Raw genomic sequence first — 23,208 nt, 5'->3', positions numbered from 1 at the left:
GTCATGGATGAGGTGTTCTTCAGCAGACCAGACTTGAGGGACCAGCCCCTCAAGGACCCCGATGATATTTCACCAACAGTTGCAGTTTTGTAAAAGAGGGAGAACACCTTGCAGGGTTCTCCATAGTGACCTTGAATTCTATCACTGAGGCGCAGGAAGTGGCCTAACTTGTTCTAAAAGAAATCATTCCTCAATTTGGGTTCCCTATCACTATGGGATCAGATAACGGGCCAGCACGAGTGGCTGAAGTGGTGCAGCTGGTGGCAAAGGGGTTAAAGATCACCTGAAAGTTACACACAACATACAGACCCCAGAGCTCTGGGATGGTGGAACAAATGAACTGTACCCTGAAGCTGCAATTACATAAACTATGTCAGGAAACCTACCTACACTGGGACCAGGTGTTGTCAATCACTTCGTTAAGAATCAGATGTAGCCCCACTAAGCAGATGGGGTTCTCCCCTTATGAAATCCTTTATGGGCACTTTATGGGTGCCTTCCCCCCTGTTATCAAGGTTATAATGGGGGATCTAAATGAGACAGGTAATCTAACCCTAAAGCAACAGATGAGGGCTCTTGGCTCTACCCTAGCCACCTTACACCCCTAGGTTAGGGAGCAATTACCTGAATCCGACCATAGATGCTCACTCCTGAAAACCAGAGATGCTGTATGGGTGAAGGAGTGGAATGTCCAACCCCTAAAACCCCTCTGGAGGGGCCTGTTCACTGTCATTTTGTCCACCCATACTGCAGTAAAGATAGCCAAAGTGGATCCCTGGATTCACCACAGCAGAATGAAGCCGGCATCTCGAAACTGGGAGTGCATTCCTGATCCATCAATGCCCTGCAAGCTGACTATACGAAAGAAATAATCTGCAACTCCAGAGGCTCTGGGAGGCTGCAGCCCTGCTTTAGTCACTCCAGAAAGTGACTAATCTACACACAGCAGAAGCTTGAGGAATCAACGGTCCAGTGGAACAAAAAGACTGTCCTTATTTTCTATATGTTTCCTTACTGTGATGCACTGTCACCCCTTGTGTCATGCCTTGCCTCTCCAGAGGCTGCCCTGACCACCTGAAAGTATGGTGAGAGTTTGTGTTAGCACTCACCTTCCCTTTGTAGATAGGATCCTTCATTGGTATTGGTTGCTTCTAATCTGGACCCCTTATGTAGACCTAGATCTCTCATCAAGTGACCCATGTATTCACGTACCCAAGTTAGGCCAGGGAGTCCCTTGCACCTTACTATACCATACCCGCTTCTCATACCCAGGAAAAGTCCCAGGGACATGCAGACACAATAAAACCACCTATTCTATCTGCCAACAGGAGAGTCCATACACTTGCCTCGACCCTCAATATCCCCCCAGTTGGTTGGTTAGAAGTCTGATCCTACCAAGAAGGGCGGGGCCTTGGTCAGCCGGACACAAATCACTAACACAAAACGACTGATGTCAATGCTGTTTGACATATGTGCAGTAATAGGAACGGGTCCAGCGGCATCTATCACACAAAAAAATGTGGGCTCTTGTCATAGAGTGCCCAAGGACTCCTGATATATCATGCAGAGGTTTAGAATGGGAGTGTGAATACTGACTCAGTGACCAATACATGTGTGAGGAAAACAGTTTATGTGCCTATACACCTGAGTTTTTATGCCCCCGCTGGAGTTGTGTTTCATGGGCTACTTGGAAAAAAGAAGGCACAACAGTACTCCTTCAGAAGGGGGCAGCTACATAAGGTTGTCAATCAAAGGCCTGTAACCCTGTTAATTTTACTATCATTAACCCAGGAGATTCCAAATGACAATGAGGCACCAGAATTGGCATCCAGATCTATGGGCGAGGCAGAGAACCAGGGACTGTGCTATATTTCAAGAGAGTCACTACCACTCATCCAACCATGTCCCATCAAGTCTTGCACTCCTTCTACAAAGAAGTAAGAAACAGCCCCCCCCCCCTTCCCATTTCAGTCACAGCAAGGGAGTTGTTTGTAGACCTAGAAGAGACTACAGCCCGGACTCTGAAGATCTCTTTTTGCTATATATGTGGGGAGAACCAACATGGGGGAATCAATGGCCATGGGAGGCTGGAGAATTAGATCCCCACAAACCTTATAATGGAACAGAATACCCCAGTCCTACTACCAAAGTTTGGCTCCTCAAAATTTCAATCATTGGGAAAAACTGCCTTGGCCGATGGGGAAGAAAGTTACCACTTCTGTCGAAAGCTCAACATGCCTAGGCCAAATATTTTATAACTCAACCACCCAGGAAACCCAATGGTGGGGATCCCCAGGTCACCTTGAACCAAGTACCCACCCCTTGTCTTTCTCTCATCTCCAAGAGTCCTGGGGCAATGTTGACACAGCCATCAAATGGTGGGGCCCAGGTAGACTATACTGGATATGTGGAAGGATGGCCTGTACAAGACTTCTCTCAGGCTTGTTAGGATCATGTGTGCTGGGAACTATTTGTCCATATTTCTTTCTGCTCCCACTTGCCAGAGGGGAACATTTGGGAGTCCAAATGTATGGAGACAGGGAGACTCAAAGGAAATGATATACCCTAAGTATTGGTAATTGGAAAGATGATGAATGGCCTCCCAAGCGTATAATCCAATATTATGGTCCTACCACCTGGGCAGAGGATGGGTCCTGGGGCTACTGCACTCCCACTTACATGCTAAAGCACATAATCAGACTGCAAGTAGTTGTAGAAATTATAACCCATGAAACTGCCAGAGCTCTTAACTTATGAGCCAAGCAGCAGAACAAAATGTGCAATGCTATCTATCAAAATTGCTTGGCCTTAGATTATTTGCTTGCTTCTGAGGGAGGAGTTTGTGGAAACTTTAACGTGAGCAACTGCTGCCTACAGATGGGTGATGAAGGAAAAGTCATAGAGGAGATAACAGATTAAATGAGAAAGGGCTCATGTCCCAGTCCAGACCTGGAAAGGTTGGGACCCAAGGAGTTATTCAGAGGATGGTTTTCAACTCTTGGGGGATTCAAAATCCTTGCAAGAATCATCCTCTTTATTTTGGGAGCTTGCTTGCTTCCTTGCCTAGCTTCCCTGGTTATACTGTCTGTCACCAGCCTCACTGAGGTAATGGTCAAAAGGAAAACGAACACACATGTGATGATGTTATGGAAATATAAACCTCTAAACCAAGATGATGCTCTTTGACCCAAAATAGGGGGTCCAAACATCAAAGGGGGGAATGTGGTAGAACTCCTCCGTAAGGAATGTGGTGAAAACCTCAAGACAAGGGAAGGCAATCTGGCTATGTGCACGTGTGCGACTCTCCTCATGGCTCTGTAACATAGACCACACATTCAGACTGTATGCTACCATATATGGGAGAAAAAGAGCAAAAATCATACAAAAGCCAACCCTGTGCTGCACTTGGGGCTCAGCATTTTGGGTCTTAGCCCGCTGAGCCCATGCTGACATGAATAAAGCTGCATCCTGGAAAGAAAAGTCTCAGTGTCCCGACTCCCTGTGTGCCACTTAACCAGTACACTGTCCCCTCCTCCAGCTTGTAAATATGCTTCACACTTCTATACAAATGCAGGATTGATAAATGCAGTTCTAGGGCCCCCAAATTGATGCAAAATGTGGAATAAATAGGGGAGAAAATATTAAATTAGTCATTGTTACAGTTCAACAATTCAGGGTTTTTCGAAGTAGAATTTAGCTACTTGCATCAAAAGCCACATGGGGTGTTTGTTTAGAGCACAGGTTATAAGGACAAAACCTGATACACAAAATAAGAATCTCTGAGAACTGGGTCTAGATACCTCTATATAAAAGGTACCTAAATAATGCTTATTCACCCTTAAGTTTGCAGAACAAAGACTTAATGGGGATATAGGAATGATTCTAATCCAATTTCAGACTCTACCATCTTCCCCTTATTGTATAAATCACATAATCTCTCTACACTCACATGTGAAATTCAGTTCAATAAGCCAACGAATACTTCTTACTGCATATTATTAATAACACACATTGTAATTCATTAACATAACTATTAATTAGTCGTTCTTAGTATTTATTAATATTCATATATATATACCATTTGTATAGAATACACATAGTTCTAAAACTTGTAATGTCATACATGAACAAAAACAAATTATCTTCAGAAACTTATACTCTAGAGAGTGAAGTGAAATAATAAGAATACTAAACTAGAATTCTTTTTTAGAATGCTAGGACATGAAAAATGATGTGGAAAAATAAATACTGCAGGGTAATGGGGACTGAGAGAGAGTTGTATTTGGTAGAAGACTATGAGGTTAAGAAGAGTGGTTAAGATAGTCCCCACTATACACATGTATTTTTTAACAGATTTTTAGGTGGTGAGGGAGTAAACCAAGTGGCTAACTTGAAGAAGGGTATTCAAGCATTTCATAACTCCATGTATATGCCATGCCTCAGAAAGAGCAAGGGGAGTGTGTGTGTGTGTGTTTTGTGTGTGTGTGTGTGTGTGTGTGTGTGTGTGTGTGTGTGTGTTTAGAAGAGGAGAGAGAGACAGAGAGGAAGGAAGGAGAGAGGAGGGAGAAGGAGAAAAATAGTATAAGATGAGCTCAGAGAAGAAATGGAATTCAGATCATACAAAACTTTAGGTAAGTTTGACAATCATTTTCAGCAAAAATGGAGAGTTGAATAATCATCAACAAATTCCTTCTTTTCTTTTAAAAGATTTTTTTTAATGTTTACTTATTTCTGAGACAGTGTGACAGAGCATGAGTGGGGAGGGGTGGAGAGAGAGGGAGACACAGAATCAGAAGCAGGGTCCAGGCTCTGAGCTGTCAGCACAGAGCCTGACGCAGGGCTCAAATCCACAAACCGTGAGATCATGACCTGAGCCAAAGTCAGATGCTTAACTGACTGAGCCACCCAGGTGCCCCAACAAATTCTTTCTTTTCAACTTCATCATCTTTAGAGAAACCTTGATTATGCTTGTCCTTCACAATTTTATATAGATTCTAGAAATGTCTTGTAAAACTTATTAAAATTAAGAAAAAATATTTTGATATTTTGGTTGGAATTGCTTTGATACTCTAAATTTGAAGAGCATGTACAATTTTATGCTGGGTCATTTCATCTATTTATTAAGGTACTTCATAAAACTAAAACCTAAAAACTATGAACAGTTTTGCATACCTTTTAAAAAGATACATTCCTAAGTACCTAATCATTTGTTGCTGATGCAAATGTTATCTTTTAATTAATTTCATTTTCTTAAGTGTATTAATGTCTAGAAAAAATAATCTTTTATATTGATCTTATATCAATGATATTGTTAACATCCTTAAAAGTTCAAATAATATTCTCTATAATCACTTGAACTTTCCATAAAGGTAAATATTCCACCTCAGAATCATGACAGTGTTGCTTTATAATCCTTTTAAATTTTTTTTTGATTTTGTTTTTCTTTATTGGAACAAAAAGTGCTGGCAAAAACAAAAAAAAAAATCAAAGAATTTTTTTTTGAAAAAAATATTCGCTGTTGAGCATGATGTCAAATATAAGATAATACAGGTAATCTTTATCAATTAATAGAAGCTTTATTTCTAAATCCTAAAAAAAAGTTTTATTTTTAATTCCATGTTTTTCTACCCAATAATAATCCTCTCAAAGTGTAATGACATTTATTCTCAGGATGGGACATTTTATTTCACCATTAGCAATTTTATAAAGTACAGTTAATTTATAAATATAAAACTTTCTGATGAGTACACAACCAGTCACTAGCCTTTTACCAATTGATCAAAAAGAAATATAAACGCATTACTCATTTTTGCTTAAATTACTTTGATTTATCATTTAATTATAAAAACAACTTATTCTCTAGAACCATACAAGAATCAAAACAAAAAAATAAAGTCATTCTATAGTTATATATCAAACGTGCTTTCATCATGTTGCTTCATACAACAAATTATTGTTTAAATTTCCGTAATTACCACTAAATAAACATATATAGATATTATAAATAAAATCAGTGAAAATTTGTAGATTTGAGTATTTCACGACAAATACTTTCCATTTACTGTTCCATTTAACCCTTGCAATACTTAACTGATGCAGGTACTGTTACTAACTTCATTTCAAATCAAGAATCCCAGGTTTAGAGTAGAGGATTAGCTAAACTCACATAGCCACTAAAAGTTAAGTGATGGAACTGAGTTTCTAATCCAAACAGCCTGTCTCCAAAACTCACATATTTAAGCATTTTGCAATATTTCACAAATATTTAGTGAATATTGTTAATCTCCAATACAGGAATATGGTAACAAAGGTATTCTACGCCTGTTTGATGTATACCACATGATAAAGTCAAGTTGAAATACTCTGTTGTAGAATATAATTATTAAAAGACTGGGCTATGAAATAGACCTTTTAAGAGGTCCATTCCACTATGCATCTTACTTATATGACCTTGCACAGAGGTCAGGGAAATTGAATGCCCATGGCAAATACTAGGATGTAGACATTCATAAACTAGGGAAATTGAATTTCTGAATAAAGTGGGGAAGGCAGTAATCCAAGATGATCAAACTTCATGCTCCCAGATCTCCTTAACTAGAAACTCAGCAATTTCAATGTTTATTTGCTATTTATAGAACTTTGTTAAACTCCTCCCTTTTGATATTTTATAAATGCATGCTTCTTTTTAAGTAAAAATTGTATCTTTCCATATTTGAACAGTCTTAACATATGTGTTTCAAAATATTGGTTAGATTTATATATACAATGAGTTTCCTTTAGAAAGTCTAGAAATTACTACTATCTAATTGCTGAATATATTGTTTGTTTGTTGTTGTTGTTGTTTAGCACTGGATTTCTTCATGAGCTTTGACATTTCTGTTTGCAAGTTCATTTAAAGTATTTTCTTTGAAAGGTGAGAGATTATTAGTTTCCATTGTTTTGTTTTATTTTTCTCTCTCCCTCTAGCTGTGGTCCTCACTGTCTAGTGATTTTTGTTTCTGAGCTCACACTAAAGCACCAGGTTTTAAATCTGCCTTCAGTATTATTTTCTAGGACTGACATTGAGATCATGTCTGATCTCATCATAAATTCAGTGGGTTTGTGACTCACTCCTGAAAGCCATATGATATTATTGTCTCCTGCTTCCCTTTCCCAACCCTTTAGATAGAGACACATCCCATTTGATATATGCACAGATAGATACATTCTTCTCTGTCTGCCTAACCTTTCAGGAGCTTTTCCAGGAATCTATCTTAACTAAGTCTACCTGGTACCATATAACCATGTTTGTTAAAAAATTTACCATTTCTATTTTGTTTTTAATTTTTCCAATTTTATTGAGTAGTAATTGACATACATCACTGTATCAGTTTAGTATACAGAAAAATGGTTTCATTTATATAGGTTGTGACATAATTACCACAATAAGTTCATCATCCATTTTCTCATACAGATACAGTAAAAGAAAAGAATAAAATATAAGGGGAAACTTTTTTCTCCTTATGATGAGAACTCTTAGGATTTACTCCCTTAACAAGTTTCCTATAGATCATACAGCAGTGTTAGCTGTGGTCATCACGTTGTATATTACATCCCTATCACTTATTTATCACATAACTGGAAGTTTGTACCTTTTGACCACCTTCTTCCAATCCTCCCTTCTCCCACACCCCTATCTTTAGTAACCACAAGTCTGATCTCTTTTTCTATGAGTTTGTTTTGTTTTTTGATTACACTACATACAAGATCAAAAAGTATTTGTCTTTTTCTGACAGATTTCACTTTGCATAATAACTTCAAGTGCCATCTATATTATTACAAATAGTAGGACTTCCTAATTTTTGTGACTGGATAATATTCCTTTGTGTGCATGTGTGTGTTATTTATCCTTTCATCCATAAGTGGACACTTACATTGTTACCATGTCTTGGCTACCATAAATAATGCTGCTATGAACAAGGATTTTCAGATATCTTTCTGAGTTAGTGTTTTTGTTACCTTTGGATACATTCCCAGAAGTAGAATTGCTAGATCACATGGTAGTTCTATTTTTAATTTATTGGGGAATCTTCATACTTCATTAGCATTGGACTGCTACTAAGTTCTCTCCTTTCTCCTGTCAGCTTAGGATGGCACAAAAAAGGAGCTTAATCTTTCTCCAGCTGTCTGCCACTCAGGAAAGGAAAACTCAGTATGACTGGTAAAACCAGAGTTTTTTTTTTTTTTTTATTAGCAAGTTGAAGCTTATGAATTTGCATCATTTTATCTGGTGATGTTTTGTTATTCAATGAAAACACAGGACTACATTTATGGGATTTTTAAAATTAAATTTTGGCTCTGGAGTCAGAAAGTAAAATTATGAACTAAACTTAAATCCCAATGAATGTGAGAAAAAGCCAAAATATTTTTAAAAGGGAATCTCTTCCTGGAAATGTAGAAGAGAAAAAAATATTTAGTAAAATAGCTAACAAGAGTTAAAATAAAAATAAAAGGAAAACAATGTAAAAACATTAAGATCATTTAAATGACAATAATAATGTTTTGGCATTCCAGTATCAAACGGGTATCAGATACCTAGGAAAATATTGGCATATATTAAGGCCTTGATAGATTATCTTATTTTCAGCACATTAGATATCCCTGTCTATGAAGATGTTCCATTCCTAGTCTTTTGATGTTATGACTGGCCACATGACATTTTGATTTGGCCTAGTTTGCTTCCCTCTTCCTTAGCCCCATCAAAGTTCCAGAGAGAAGTTCTGCTCTACCAGAGTGGCTCCATGAGTTAAGAGCCAAATAAACCTACTGTGGCAATGTTATATGAGCAAGAAGAGCAGGCCAGTGTGGCTGGAGTAGAGGGAATGAAGTGGGAGGAGAATGAAGTGGTGTCTGGGAGGTAACAAGAGCCAGTTTATGCGTAGCCTTGTAAATTGTAAATTTGCTTTTTACTTTGGTTGAAGTGGGATGTCATTTCAGTATCTCAAACTGAGCAACAACATAACCTGATTTATATTTTTAAAGGTTTATTCATACTACTGTGTTGGAGACAGATTCCAAGAGAACACTGGGAAGAAGTTGTTGTCTAGGCACGAGATGATGAGGGTTGGACCAAGGTAGTGACAGTGGAGAAATGAGACATAGGGAGATTCTAGATGAGTTTTGTAAATAGAGTTAACAGAAATTTTTGCTGAATTACATGTGAGTTATAAGAGAAACGTAACCTGAAATCTACCTCCAACATACATGCTTTCATAATGTCACTAATGACCTCCATGTGACTAAATTCAATGGAATTCATGTTTATTATCTTATATTACCTTACATAAGCTTCTATCAACACTTGTCAACTCTTTTATTGAAACACTTTTTTTACAGCAATCTCTGTGCACCCCACTCCCCAGGTTTTCTTCCTTTTCCTCTGGATGTCCTTTTTCTCTTTCTCAGGCTCATTTTCCTTTTTCCCCACATGAATTTTGAAATTTATTAAACTACATTTGTGCCTACTTATCAACTTTGCATTGAGTATTTTCCCTGAGGAATTTTATTCACAAACATGTCATTGAATGCTATTTATTTACAGAAATTCCTGATCTCATATCCACTGCTCACTCTTCTCTATTCTCCATATTCATACAGTAGAGTCTACTTGGAACAGTTCTTTTTTTTTAACATCAAAAGTGCCTTAAAAATCAACACATCAAAAACAAAATTGTGATTTTCCTTTCCCCCTCACCTTATCAAATTGCAAGATTCCAATTCAGTGCAACACCATTCGTGCAAGTGAGCAAGCCAGAAAAATATCTGCCATCCTATCACCTTCCTCTTCCTCACCACTTACTACTTAAGTGAAATCCAATCCATAAAGTATACATGTGATTTCTCCATCTTCACTGCCCATATGCCTCTTCCTTTACAACATCACCAATGCCTAGATTACTCCAATAACTTTCAGTAGACTCTCAACATCCAATAAAGTCTTTATGGGTCAATAATGATTATTTATTTTCAAATAAAATTATCTTAATATTAACTATATTTCAAAAATGCTTTATTTTTTCTCTAAGTTTAGAAACTAGTGTCCTATAGGATATGACAAAATCCCTGACTTCATACCCATCTCCATCTCAAACCTCCCTCACCATCACCTTCACTCTTGAGGCTCCATAACACAGGACTTTTAGCAATTCAGATGCACCTTTTATTTCCAACAGCAAGGATTTTGGACATTCTATGCCCTTTGCCTGAATTACACTGTTTATCTACAACCTCATATGATTCAAATTTCAAGTGTTATTTACAGATAGAACAATATGCTCTATGCATAGTTTAACACCACCTCCAAGCTTACTTTATTTACTGAATTGTCTGAATAATATTTTGTCAATCTTAATAGATTATACAGTTTGGTCACCTTTACACTCTTATCCTGAGCATGGTACCCAGGCAAAATAAATATTTATTGAATTAATTAATGCAATTCATATCACTATATGCTATAGGAAATCATAATCTGTTCCCCAAACCTTCAACAAATATCACCTGTGTATATCAGATTGTGTTAATTCCATTAAACACTTACACATACACAAAAGGAAGACTTACTTAAAACCAGGCTCTGAAGACAAGGATATAAAATGATAAGAGACTATTGTTATTGAGAGAAGAGTGTTAAGTGGGAAGTTTTAAAAATAACATGGCCATTGCTCTTGTTGACTATGACATTAATAGGCAATGCATAAACTGATTATTTATAAATAAAGATGAAATGATTTTTGTTTTCCAATCCAGAAGTCATTAGAAACAATATCTATCCAAATGAATGTTAATTCTGCATCTTTAAATTTATCTGTTAAAAATAAAATGAATTTCATTTGAAAAAGAAAAATGTTTCAAAGAGTCTCAAGATCATTATTATAATAAGTTCAAGTTACTTTAGTCTTGGGTTTAGCATCACTGTGAAAAGAAAGAAGGCTATTTAATTAGTGGATTAACACACTCCATTAAATTGGTGTTTTTTAAAGAAAATGCCAAAATTGTAAAAGAGAAAATCAAATCACATCATCGCTTTGAATAAATATAACTATATGCCATAAAATGTCTTTGAGGAAATTTCCTTGAACTAGAGTTGGCACACCAAAAACAAAACAAAAAAGGGGAAAAAAAGCTAGATAATACTCTATAATTATTGAAATAAAATGGTCAATGTCCACGATCTCCCTCACACATCATCTTTATCATTACTTTTTACCAAGTCAATTGAGAAGTTCAGAATTATATTTCAAACTTAAGTTGAAAAGCTGAGCTCTAAATGAGAAACAGATAATTTGGGCTGCGTATGTATTAAACAGGAAAGCATATCAGGGTCTTTAATATCATCAATTTATAGCACTAAATTTAAAATGATAAATAGAAATCACAGAGAAATATATTAATATATTTATTGAATATATAGCTTTCATCTTGATGTAAACGTCTCTGTTTCTTAGTCCCCAAAATATCTGTGATGTACACTATATTTGGAAAAAGTATGTGACTGCATGTTTCTAGCACTGAGTCCTTACAGGATTTCTCCAGCTTGGATATAAGCAAAGCCCAGATTCAGTAGCTGAAATATCCCTCTGTATAGAATGTCTAAAGGGAACAATTTTGTTACATGTATTTTTGGTACTTGGTTTGTTTTGATGAGTTTCTCATATCCCAGTGAATTGTAGCCTTTCTTCTGGCAAATGAAGGATGCATGAAATCTCGATGTCTTAAAACTATCTCATTTTGGGGCATCTGGGTGGCTCAGTCGGGTGAGCAGCCGACTTCTGCTCAGGTCATGATCTTGCACTCCGCGAGTTCGAGCCCCGCATCGGGCTCTGTGCTGACAGCTCAGAGCCTGGAGCCTGTTTCAGATTCTGTGTCTCCCTCTCTCTCTGACCCTCCCCTGTCCATGCTCTGTCTCTCTCTGTCTCAAAAATAAATAAACGTTAAAAAAAAATTAAAAAAAAAAAACTATCTCATTTCAAGTTCACAGCAAGACCTCTTAAAGTAGAGATAATTAATCAATATCAGGTAAATTAATCAATATCAGGTAAATAATTAACACTTACAAATAAATTAACCAGTGTGAGTTATTTTAAAACTCCAAAAATGATCTTACTAACATCATACTATTAAATGTTTGTCATTTATTTTACTACACTGAAATTACGGATTTGTGGATGGAGTTCTTAAATGCAAAATGCATAGTAGCAAAAAAGAAATAGCAAATTAGAGTCTGATCACAAATGATCTTTAAAATTAAATATAAGTGAAGAATGAGCCAAACCGGAGCTTTTTTAAAAATAGCTTTATTGTTTTTCCATTATCTTAAGAAAATATCATATTATACCAAAAATGGGAAAAATGTCTAATGCTGATAATGGTGTAAAAGCGCTCAGGTGCCATTTTGGCAAGTTTGAGAACCATTTTTAATTGATTAATTAATTTATTTATTTATATTTTTTGTTTTTGAAAACCATTTTTAATTTGGATTAACCAAAAATAGTATTTGCTAAAGCACATCAACTCAGACTGTCAAACATGTATAAGAAGTATATGAATCTATTAAATTTGGGGTTCTATCTTGGGTCATACTGTGCCAAATAATATCCATCCAGAGACTATTTAAGACGTCAGAGAAGTAGGGGGACCCTGGGCTTTCCTCATCCTTTAAACACAGGTATATAGAGGTCAGATTACTTGAAACACCCAGGAAATTGATCTGCAGCATGCAAAAGGATTTTCACAGTTCGAGGGAGACAGCTTGGCAGGTGCCAGGTGCACGGATGTGAATTGGAAGAGAAAAGAATGGTGGTGGCATGGAGGAAAGTAAGCCTTTTCATGGAGAGACAAAGCAGAGAGAGACAGAAGTATTGAGACAGTGCAGCACTGAGTTAGCACAAGAGGAAAACCTCTCTGGACCCCAGACTGGGAAGCAAAAAGTACTGAGTATCCCAGTTCTTTTTTGCAAACAGCTTTTGGAACTCAGACTCTGAGGTTTTGGAAGTGTGCAACTTTCTCTGGAGCTGAGGCACATGCTCCTGGGGAGGAGGGAGCTGGCCCCAGTGTGCATAGCATGGGGTGTGTGCTCTGGGAAAGAACAGTCACTTTGCTGGAGTACTTTTGGAAGCGGGTTTATTACTTTCTCAAGGAAAAAAAAAAAAAAAAAAAAAACACTGTCGATGCCAACCAAAGGCCTTTCATCAGCAGGGTGGAGTTACTCCAGAGGAGGAGAGTAGAACCATGCCATGCTTAGTCCTTTAAGACACTGGGTTTTGAACCCCAATCGCATGCCAAAGAAAAAACGCAGGAGAGTTGTGGCACAGGGCAAGCTGACTTCCCTCACTGCCTGAACAGTGGGGGTTTATATCCCCTGGAAGGGATGAGAGACTGTGGTGCTGCCATTTCCACCCCCAACACCAACATGTGGGACTTCAGAGAGCAACACAGCAGCCCCCAGTGGAGGTGGGACATGCTTACACCGAACTCTGCCCCTCTGTGCCTGAAAACTGCCTATCTACTGAGGCAAGACTGACTGAGCCAATGCAGCTGGCCTCTCCTCCAGACAAGCACAGCCAGCACCCCCAAGCAGACAACTCTGTTTTTTTTTTCCTTTTTCTTCCCCTCCTTCTTCTTTTTTTTCCTTTTGGAATCAGGCTCATAGTTTTCTATTTGTTTTGTTTCATTTTGTTTTCTCTCTCTCTCAGATCAGTTTTCTATTCTTTTCATTTTCATTCTTTTTTTCTTTTCTTCTGCTTTTTCCCCCTATTTTTTCCTTTCTTTTTATTTTCAATCAACCTTATAGTTTTTAGATTGTCTGGGGTTTTTCTGTTCCCTTTCCTTTTATTTTTTAGGGGGATCAGGCCCCCCTTTTTTCCAACGTTACTTCAACAAACGAATCAAAGCACACCTGGTTAGAGGTCCAAGCACTTCACCATTGCAAGCAAGTAGGAGCTATGCAGAGGACTTACTGGTGGGAAAGAGTAGTGCAAACACAACAGCAGAGTGCACACAGTATACACCAGAAACACTTCCTGAAATGCCAGGCCTGGGACAACGTATGACCCTTTTTAATATAGTAGTATTTTCAGATACAGGAAACAGAACAAGCTTTTAAAATATGCAAAAGACAGAAACTTAGGCAATGTGAAAAGATGGAGGAATTCTCCCCAAAAGAAAGGTCAAGAAAAAAATCACAGCCAGGGACTTGCTCAAAACAGATATAAGAAATATATCTGAACAAGAATTTAGAACAACTAGCTGGGCTTGAAAAAAGCATAGAAGACACCAGAGAAGGCCACGTTGCAGAGATCAAAAACTTAAGAACTAGTCAGGATGAATAAAAAAAATGCTATGACTGACTTGCAAAATAAACTAGATACACTGACAACGAGGATTGGAGAAACAAAGGAGACAATAGGTGAAATAGAAGATAAAATTGTGGAAAATGAAGATGAAAAAAAGAGAAGTAAATGAAAATACTAGATCACAAGGGGAGACTTAGAGAACTAAGTGATTCCATGAAATGAAACAATATTTGTATCACAGGATTCCCAGAAGAAGAAAAGTGAGAAACAGTGACAGAAGGTTTATTTGAAAAATTCTAGCTGAAAATTTCCCTATTCAAGGGAAAGAAATAGGCATCCAAGTCTAAAAGGCACAGAGAACTCCCTTCAAAATAAACAAAAACTGGTCAACACCATGACATATCATAATGAAATTTGCAAAATACAAAGATAAAGAGAGAATTCTGAGAGCAGGTGTGGACAAAAGGTTCTTAACCTACAAAAGTAGACACATAAGGTTAATAGCAGATCTGTCCACTGACTTGGCATGCCAGAAGGTAGTGGCAGGAAAAATTCATTGTGCTAATTAGGAAAAATACACAGCCAAGAATCCTTTATCCAGCAAAGCTGTCAATTAGAACAGAAGGAGAAATAAAGTCTTTCCAAGACAAACAAATCTAAAGGAGTTCACAACTATTACATCATCTCTGAAAGAAATTTTAAGGGGTACTCTGAGTGGAGGAAAAAAAAAGACCAAAGCAACAAAGACTGTAAAAGGACCAGAGGACATCACCAGAAACACCAATTCTACAGATAACACAATGGCACTAAATTCATATATTTCAATAATCACTCTGAATGTAAATGTACTGAATGCTCCAGACAAAAGACATAGGATCTCAGAATGCATAACAAAACAAAACAAAACAACACAAAACAAAACCCCACAAGATCCATATATATGCTACCTACAAGAAACTCATCTTAGACCTGAGGACACCTGCAGATTGAAAGTGAGAGGACGGAGAACCGTATATTATGCTAATGGACATCAAAAGAAAGCTGGAGTAGCCATACTTATATCAGAAAAACTATATTTTAAAACAGACTGTCACAAGAGATGAAGAAGGCATTATATCATAATTGAGGGGTCTTTCAATCAAGACAATCTAACAATTGTAAATATTTATGCCTGCAACTTGAGGCACCCAAATATATAAATCAATTAATCACAAACAAAAAGAACCCCATTGATAAAAATACCATAACAGTAGGAGACTTTAATACCCCACTTGCAGCAATGGACAGATGATCTAAAAAGAAAACCAACAAAGAAACAATGGCTTTGAATGACACACTGGACCAGATGGACTTAACAGATATATTTAGAACATTTAATCCTAAAGCAGCAGAATATACATTCTTCTTGAGAGAACATGGAATATTTTTCCAGAAAAGATCACATACTGGATCGAAACTCAGCCCTCATCAAATATATGAAGATCAAGATCATACCATACATATTTTCAGATCACAATGCTATGAAACTTGAAATCAACCACCAGAAAAAAAATTGGAAAACCCTCAAGTACCTGAAGGTTAAAGAACAATCTACTAAAGAATGAATGAGTAAGCCAGGGCATTAAATAATAAATTAAAAATATACATGGTAGCAAATGGAAATGAAAACATAACAGTCCAAATCTTTTGTGATGCAGCAAAGTCAGTCCTAGGAGTAAAGTACATTGCAATTCAGGCCTATCTCAAGAAGCAAAAAAGGTCTTGAATATATGACTTAACCTTATTCCTAAAAAAGCTAGGAAAGGAGTCACAAATAAAGCCTAAAGCCAGCAGAGGAAGGAGAGTAATAAAGATTAGAGCAGAAATAAATGATATAGAAACAAAAACCAGTAGAACAGATCAATGAAACTAAGAGCTGGTTGTTGAAAGAATAAACAAAATTGATAAACCCCTAGCCAGACTTATCAAAAAGAAAAGAAAGAGAACCCAAATAATAAAATCACAAATGAAAGAGGAGAGATCACAACCAACACTACAGAAATACAAACAAATCTAAGAAAATACTATAAAAATTATATGCCAACAAACTGGACGGCCTGGAAGAAATGAACAATTTTCTAGACACTCACACACTACCAAAACTCAAAGAAGAAAAAATAGAAAATTTGAATAGGCCTATAACCAGCAAAGAGATTGTATCAGTTATCAAAAATCTCCCAACAAATAAGAGCCCTGGGCCAGATGGCTTCCCAGGGGTATTCTACTAGACATTTAAAGAAGAGTTAACACCTATTCTTCTCAAACTGTTCCAAAAAAGTAGAAATGGAGGAAAAGCTTCCAGACTCATTCTATGAAGCCATTAATACCTTGGTTCCAAAACCAGACAAAAACCCCACTGAAAAGAAAATATACAGGCCAATATCCCTGATGAATCTGGATGCAAAAATTCTCAACAAGATACTATCAAATTTAATTCAGCAGTACATTAAAAGAATTATTCACCATGATCAATGTGATTTATTCCTGGGCTGAAGAGTTGGCTCAATATTCACAAATCAATTAATATCATACACCGCATTAATAAAAGAGAAAATAAGAACCATATGATCCTTTCAGTACATGCAGAAAAAGCATCTGACACAATACAGAATACTTTCTTGGTAAAAAACCTCAAGGAATTAGGGATACAAGGAACATAGCTGAATACCATAAAATCCATATATGAAAGGCCCACAGCTAATGTCATCCTCAATGGAGAAAAACTGAGAACTTTCCCCCTAAGGTCATGAACACAATAGGTGTGTCCACTCTCACCAATTTTGGCCAACATAGTACTGGAAGTCCTAGCCTCAGCAATCAGACAACAAAAGAGATAAAAGACATTGGCAAAAAGTCAAACTTTCACTCGTTACAGATGACATGATACTCTACATAGAAAACCTGAGAGACTCCACCAATAAACTGCTAGAACTGATGTTTGAATTCCGCAAAGTCACAGGATATAAAATCAACACACAGAAGTTGGCTGCATTTCTATACATCAAATAATGAAGCATCAAAAAGAGAATCAAGAAATGAATCTCATTTACAATTGCACCAAAAACCATAAGATACCTAGGAATAAACCTAACCAAAGAGGTAAAAGATCTATATGCTGAAAGCTATAGAAAACTTATGAAAGAAATTGAATAAGATACAAAGAAATGGAAAAACATTCCGTGCTCATGGATTAGAAGAACAAATATTGTTAAAATGTCTATACTACCCAGAGCAATCTACACATGCAGTGCTATCCCTATCAAAATAACATTAGCATTCTTCACAGAGCTAGAACAAACACTCCTAAAATTTGTATGGAACCAGAAAAAAAAAAAAAGCCAACATAATGTTGAAAAAGAAAACCAAAGTGGGAGGCACCACAATTCCGGATTTTAAGCTGTATTACAAAGCTGTAATCATCAAGACTGCATGATACTGGAACAAAAAAAAAAACATATAGATCAATGAACCAGAATATAGAATGCAGAAATGGACCCACAAATGTATGGCCAACTAATCTTCAACAAAGTAGGAAAGAGTCTCCAACGGAAAAAAGACTGTCACTTCAGGAAATAATGCTGGGAAAATTGGACAGTGACATACAGAAGGATGAAACTGGACCACTTTCTTACACCATACACAAAAATACATTCAAAATTGATGAAAGACCTAAATGTGAAACAGGTTACCATCAAAATCCTAGAGGAGAAAATAGGTAGCAATCTCTTTGATCTCTACTGCAGCAACTTCTTACTAGCCATATCTCCAGAGACAAGTGAAATAAAAGCAAAAATGAACTATTGGAACCTCATCAAGATAAAAAAACTTTTGCACAGAGAAGGAAACAATCACAAAACTGAAAGGCAACCTATAGAATGGTAGGAGATATTTCCAAATGATGTATCTCATAAAGGGTTAGTATCCACAAATCTATAAATAACTTGTCAAAGAACAAATAATCCAGGAAAGAAATGGACAGAAGACATTAACTGACACTTTTCCAAAGAAGATGTCCAGATGGCTAACAGACACATAAAAAGATGCTCAACATCAGGGGCGCCTGGGTGGCTCAGTTGGTTGAGCATCCGACTTCGGCTCAGGTCATGATCTCGTGGTTTGTGAGTTCAAGCCCCTCTTCAGGCTCTCGGCTGACAGCTAGGAGCCTGAAGCCTGCTTCGGATTCTGTGTCCCCCTCTCTCTCCACCCCACCCCTGCTTGTGTTCTGTCTCTCTCTGTCTTTCAAAAATGAATAAACATAAAAAAAATTTTTAAAGAAAAAAATGCTTAACATCAGTCATCATCAAAGAAACAAATCAAAACCATGAGATATCACCTCACACCTGCAGAATGGCTAAAATTAACAACTCAGAAAACAAAAGATGTTGGCAAGGATGCAGATAAATGGGAACACTTTTGTACTGTTGATGGAAATGCAAACTGGTACAGCCACCCTGGAAAATAGTATGGAGGTGCCTCAAAAAATTAAAAATAGAACTACCCTACAACCGAGCATTTTCACTACTAGGTATTTATCCAAAGGATATAAAAATGCTGATTGGAAGGGGCACATGCATCCCAGTGTTTATAGCAGCACTAACAACAATAGCCAAAATGTGGAAAGAGCCCAAATGTCCATTGAGTGATGAATGGATAACGAAGATGTTGTGGGTATATGTATATATATATGTATGTATATATGTATGTATATGTTTTAATGAGTAAGTAGTTAAGCAAACTGTAGTATATCTATATTAAGGAATACTATTCAGCAATTAAAATAAAAAAAATTACTGATACATGTAACATCTGGATGAATCTCCAAGGAATTACACTGTTTAAAATGCCATCACTAAATGCCAACTATATATACATATAGACATATACAGATGAACAAAGGGAAGGGAAGGAAAAATAAAATTAAAACAGAGATGGAGACAAACCTAAGAGTTTCTTAAATACAGCAACAAACTGAGAGTTGCTAGAGGTGAGGTGGGTGGGGGGATGGCTAAATGGGTAATGAGTATTAAGGAGGGCACTTCTTGGGATGAGCATTGGGTGTTACATATAAATGAATAATCACTGGGTTATACCCCTGAAACCAATACTGCACTGTATATTAACTAACTTGAATTTAAATAAACGAAGTTTGAAAAATACAAATGAAAACAAATAAACAATGATTTCTAGGTGAAGATATCAGCTCTATTGTATGTAAAGCAACGCACCAATACTTGGAATACAACTCCAGTATCCCGAAGTAATGTTTGGTATAAACTTGGGACAGTACAGTTTATACCAAAAATGCAGAGCTGTTTCTGTATTAAAGTCAATGAAGGTAATCCACCATATTAGCAGGCTAAAGAAGAAAATACACATGTTCATATCAATCTATGCTGAAAAGAAATAGACAAAACTTACTACCATTTCATGATAAAAACTCTCAGAAAAAATATTAATAAAGAAAATCTTCAAAAAAATTTCAGCTCATATAATATTTAACGATAAAGGACTGAATGTATTCCTGCTAAGATCAGGAACAAGGCAAATTATTCAATCTTACTATTCTTATTTAATATGGTACTAGGAGTTCTAGTTAGTGCAGTAAGGCAAGATAGAAAATAAAATTTGTAGATCACAGAAACAAAGAAAATACTTGATCCTGCTTATTGATGAAATGTTTATCTATATAGAAAACACCAAAGAATATACAAGAACAACTTCTAAGATAAGTGAGTTTAATAAGGTGGGATGTTGCAAGATGATACACAAAAATCACATGTATTTCTATATACTAGGAAGAAACATTTGGACAGTCAAATTCTCAGTACAATTTGCAATCACTTAAGATAAAATGTTAAGTGTAAGTCTAACAAAACATGTACAGGAAATGTAGTTCTGGGCATTTATCCCAGAGAAATTAAGACTTATTTTCACAGAAAGCCTCTGTTGAATGCTTATAGCAGCTTTATTCATAATAGCCCAAAACTGGAAACAATTCAGATGAGGTTCAATGAGTAATTGGTTAAACAAACTGTAGTACATCTATATCAAGGAATACTACTTAGCAATTAAAATTAAAAAAAAAATTATCAATACATGTAACAACCAGATGAATCTCCAGGGAATTATACTGTTTAAAAAAGCCATCACTATACACAAAACATATGATTCCATTTACCCTATCATTTTTGAAATAACAATTACTGAAATGGAGAGAAGATTAGTGGTCTCCAGGGGTTAACAATGTTATAAGGGTAGGAAAGATGTGGTATGACCATTAAAGGACAACACAAGGGATACTTGCATTACAGAAATGCTCAGTATTTTGACTGTATTGATGTCAATATTCTTGTTGTGATAAGGTACTAAAGTTTTACAAGGAGTTACCAGTGGGGGTAGCTGGTTAAAGAGTGTATGGGATCTCTGGGGCACCTGGGTGGATCAGTTGATTAAGTATCCATGATCTCACAGTTCGTAGGTTTGAGCCCTACCTAGGGCTCTACACTGACAGTGTGGGCCCTGCTTGGTATTCTCTGTTTCTCTCTCTGCCCCTCTCTTACTCGCATTCTCTCTCTCTTTAAAAAATAAATTAATTAGGGACACCTGGGTGGCTCAGTTGGTTAAATGTCCAACGTCGGCTCATGTCATGAACTTGCAGTTTGTGAGTTCAAGCCCCACGTTGGGCTCTGTGCTGACAGCTCAGAGCCTGGAGCCTGCTTCAGATTCTGTGTCTCCTTTTCCCTCTGCTCCTCCCCCATTCTCACTCTGTCTCTCTGTCTCTCAAAAATAAATAAATATTGAAAAAAAAATTGAAATAAATAAATGATTAAAAAAAGAGTACATGGGATCCCTATTATTTCTCAAAACAACATGTAAAATCATAATTATATAAAGGTTTCTTAATAATTTTAAAAAATGAGTATGATAATTCTCTAAGATTTGACTAGGCTTTATTTCATGAAAATATTTTCTCCAAATTGAATAAATTAGGTTACATGTATGAATCCTCAGTGTTGTCTCTCTCTCTGCTTGTGTTTGTGTATGTATGTATACAGAGATGCATATATATATGTTTGCATACATACTGATACACACATATATGCATATGTACAAGGTTAGATTAGAAAAAGTGGTCCCATGCCCACTGTTCACTAGAGCACTTTCATTTGGCTGGCATGTATGTCTACTGCCATGAAGCTACCATGTGGTGAAGAAGCCTAAACTAGTTCAAATGAAAATAGCATATACAAATCCCCAAGTCTGCATGAAAAGAGAAAGAGGCAAAACCATGACATGTTTCAGCTCCAGCCACTGTGTGTAATCCCATAGGAGATCTTGAGCTAGAATAGCTCTACTCAGTCCTTCTTGAATCCTGATACTTGAATCCTGATACACAGAAAATCTAGAGGATAATAAAATGATCAACATATTTACCCCTAACATGCATTTTTAAAATTACATGTTATTTTTTTTATGTATTCTTCACTAGATTCTGTGAATTTGTGGCTAATAGTACACATTAATACTAGACATAGATCTTTTTTATCGTCAGACCTATATTTTTGTAACCCAATTATCAGCATACACTTGATACTCCATTAACATATGATAAATATTCTCACGAACAGTTTTACCTTTAATATGATTGTGTTTCAATATCATTTATTTATATTCATTTTAAAATTTGTTCAACTATCCAGAAGTGAAAGATTTTTGGTGTATATAAAATCAACAGTCAAAATTGAGTGTAAGGAGAGTTACAATTATAAAAATCATATATTTTTCCTCTTAACCAGAAGTTGTAAAGTATATTTCTCACCATCCAAAAAATATTTTCAAATGCATATGCAGAGGCAAGAAGAAACAGCATCAATGGATCATATGCAGCAGATGGTATAAATAGATGTCTATGGCATGCTTCTATCTTTTTACACTATGAAATCATGTTTACATAGTGTTTCTGTGTGATTCGTTCACTCTCTATAATCAATTAAAAGCTCAATGGTTTCTTCTTTTGGGAAATTTTGTTAGTTGTCAACATCTAAAGATTTCTGTCAACAAAATCTTTGTCTAATAAAATTAAATGTCTACTACTTAGCATTTCATTAAAAAGTATGTTAATGTTGGAGCCCCTGATGGCTCAGTTGGTTAAGCATCCTACTCTTCATCTCAGCTTAGATCATGATCTCACAGTTCATGATTTCGAGCCCCACATTGGTCTCTGCACTGATGACACAGAGTCTACTTAGGATTCCGTCTCTCCTTTTCTCTGCTCCTCCCCCACTTGTTCTCTCTCTCTGTCTCGCAAAATAAATAAACTTAAAGTATGTTAATGTCAATTTTAGAAGTGTATAGCTTGTTTTTTATAGCCATTTTACATGGCTATCAATTGATTAATAGAAGTTACCCATCAATATTTCACCTGAGCCTGTATAAACAATAAATTTGTAAACTGTATCTTGAGACTTCTTTACAAAGATAAGATCTAGAATCTGTTATTGAGGCTGGTGGGGGATATAGAAATAACAAGAAGGATACAATTTAAAATATTACTAGTACAAAGTGTTTTAAGAGAGAAAAGCTAACGATTAACTCTTTTTGGAATGGTCTTCTAATTTTTTTTAAATTTCAGAAGCAACCTAAATATGGTCATGAATCAAAAGCTCATGGATGCCTGCAAACTGTGGAGAGAGGGGAATATGGGAGCATAGTAGGAGGACCCTAGGCTCATGTTGTACTATGAACCCAACTAGATAACTATCAAATCATCCTATATACCCCATAAATCAATCTGGACACTGGCAACACAAACTCCACAACTAAAGATAGCAAAGAA

Source organism: Panthera tigris, chromosome A1, assembly GCF_018350195.1.
Source record: "Panthera tigris isolate Pti1 chromosome A1, P.tigris_Pti1_mat1.1, whole genome shotgun sequence".
Lineage (NCBI taxonomy): Eukaryota > Metazoa > Chordata > Mammalia > Carnivora > Felidae > Panthera > Panthera tigris.
This window is presented reverse-complemented; position numbering follows the sequence as displayed.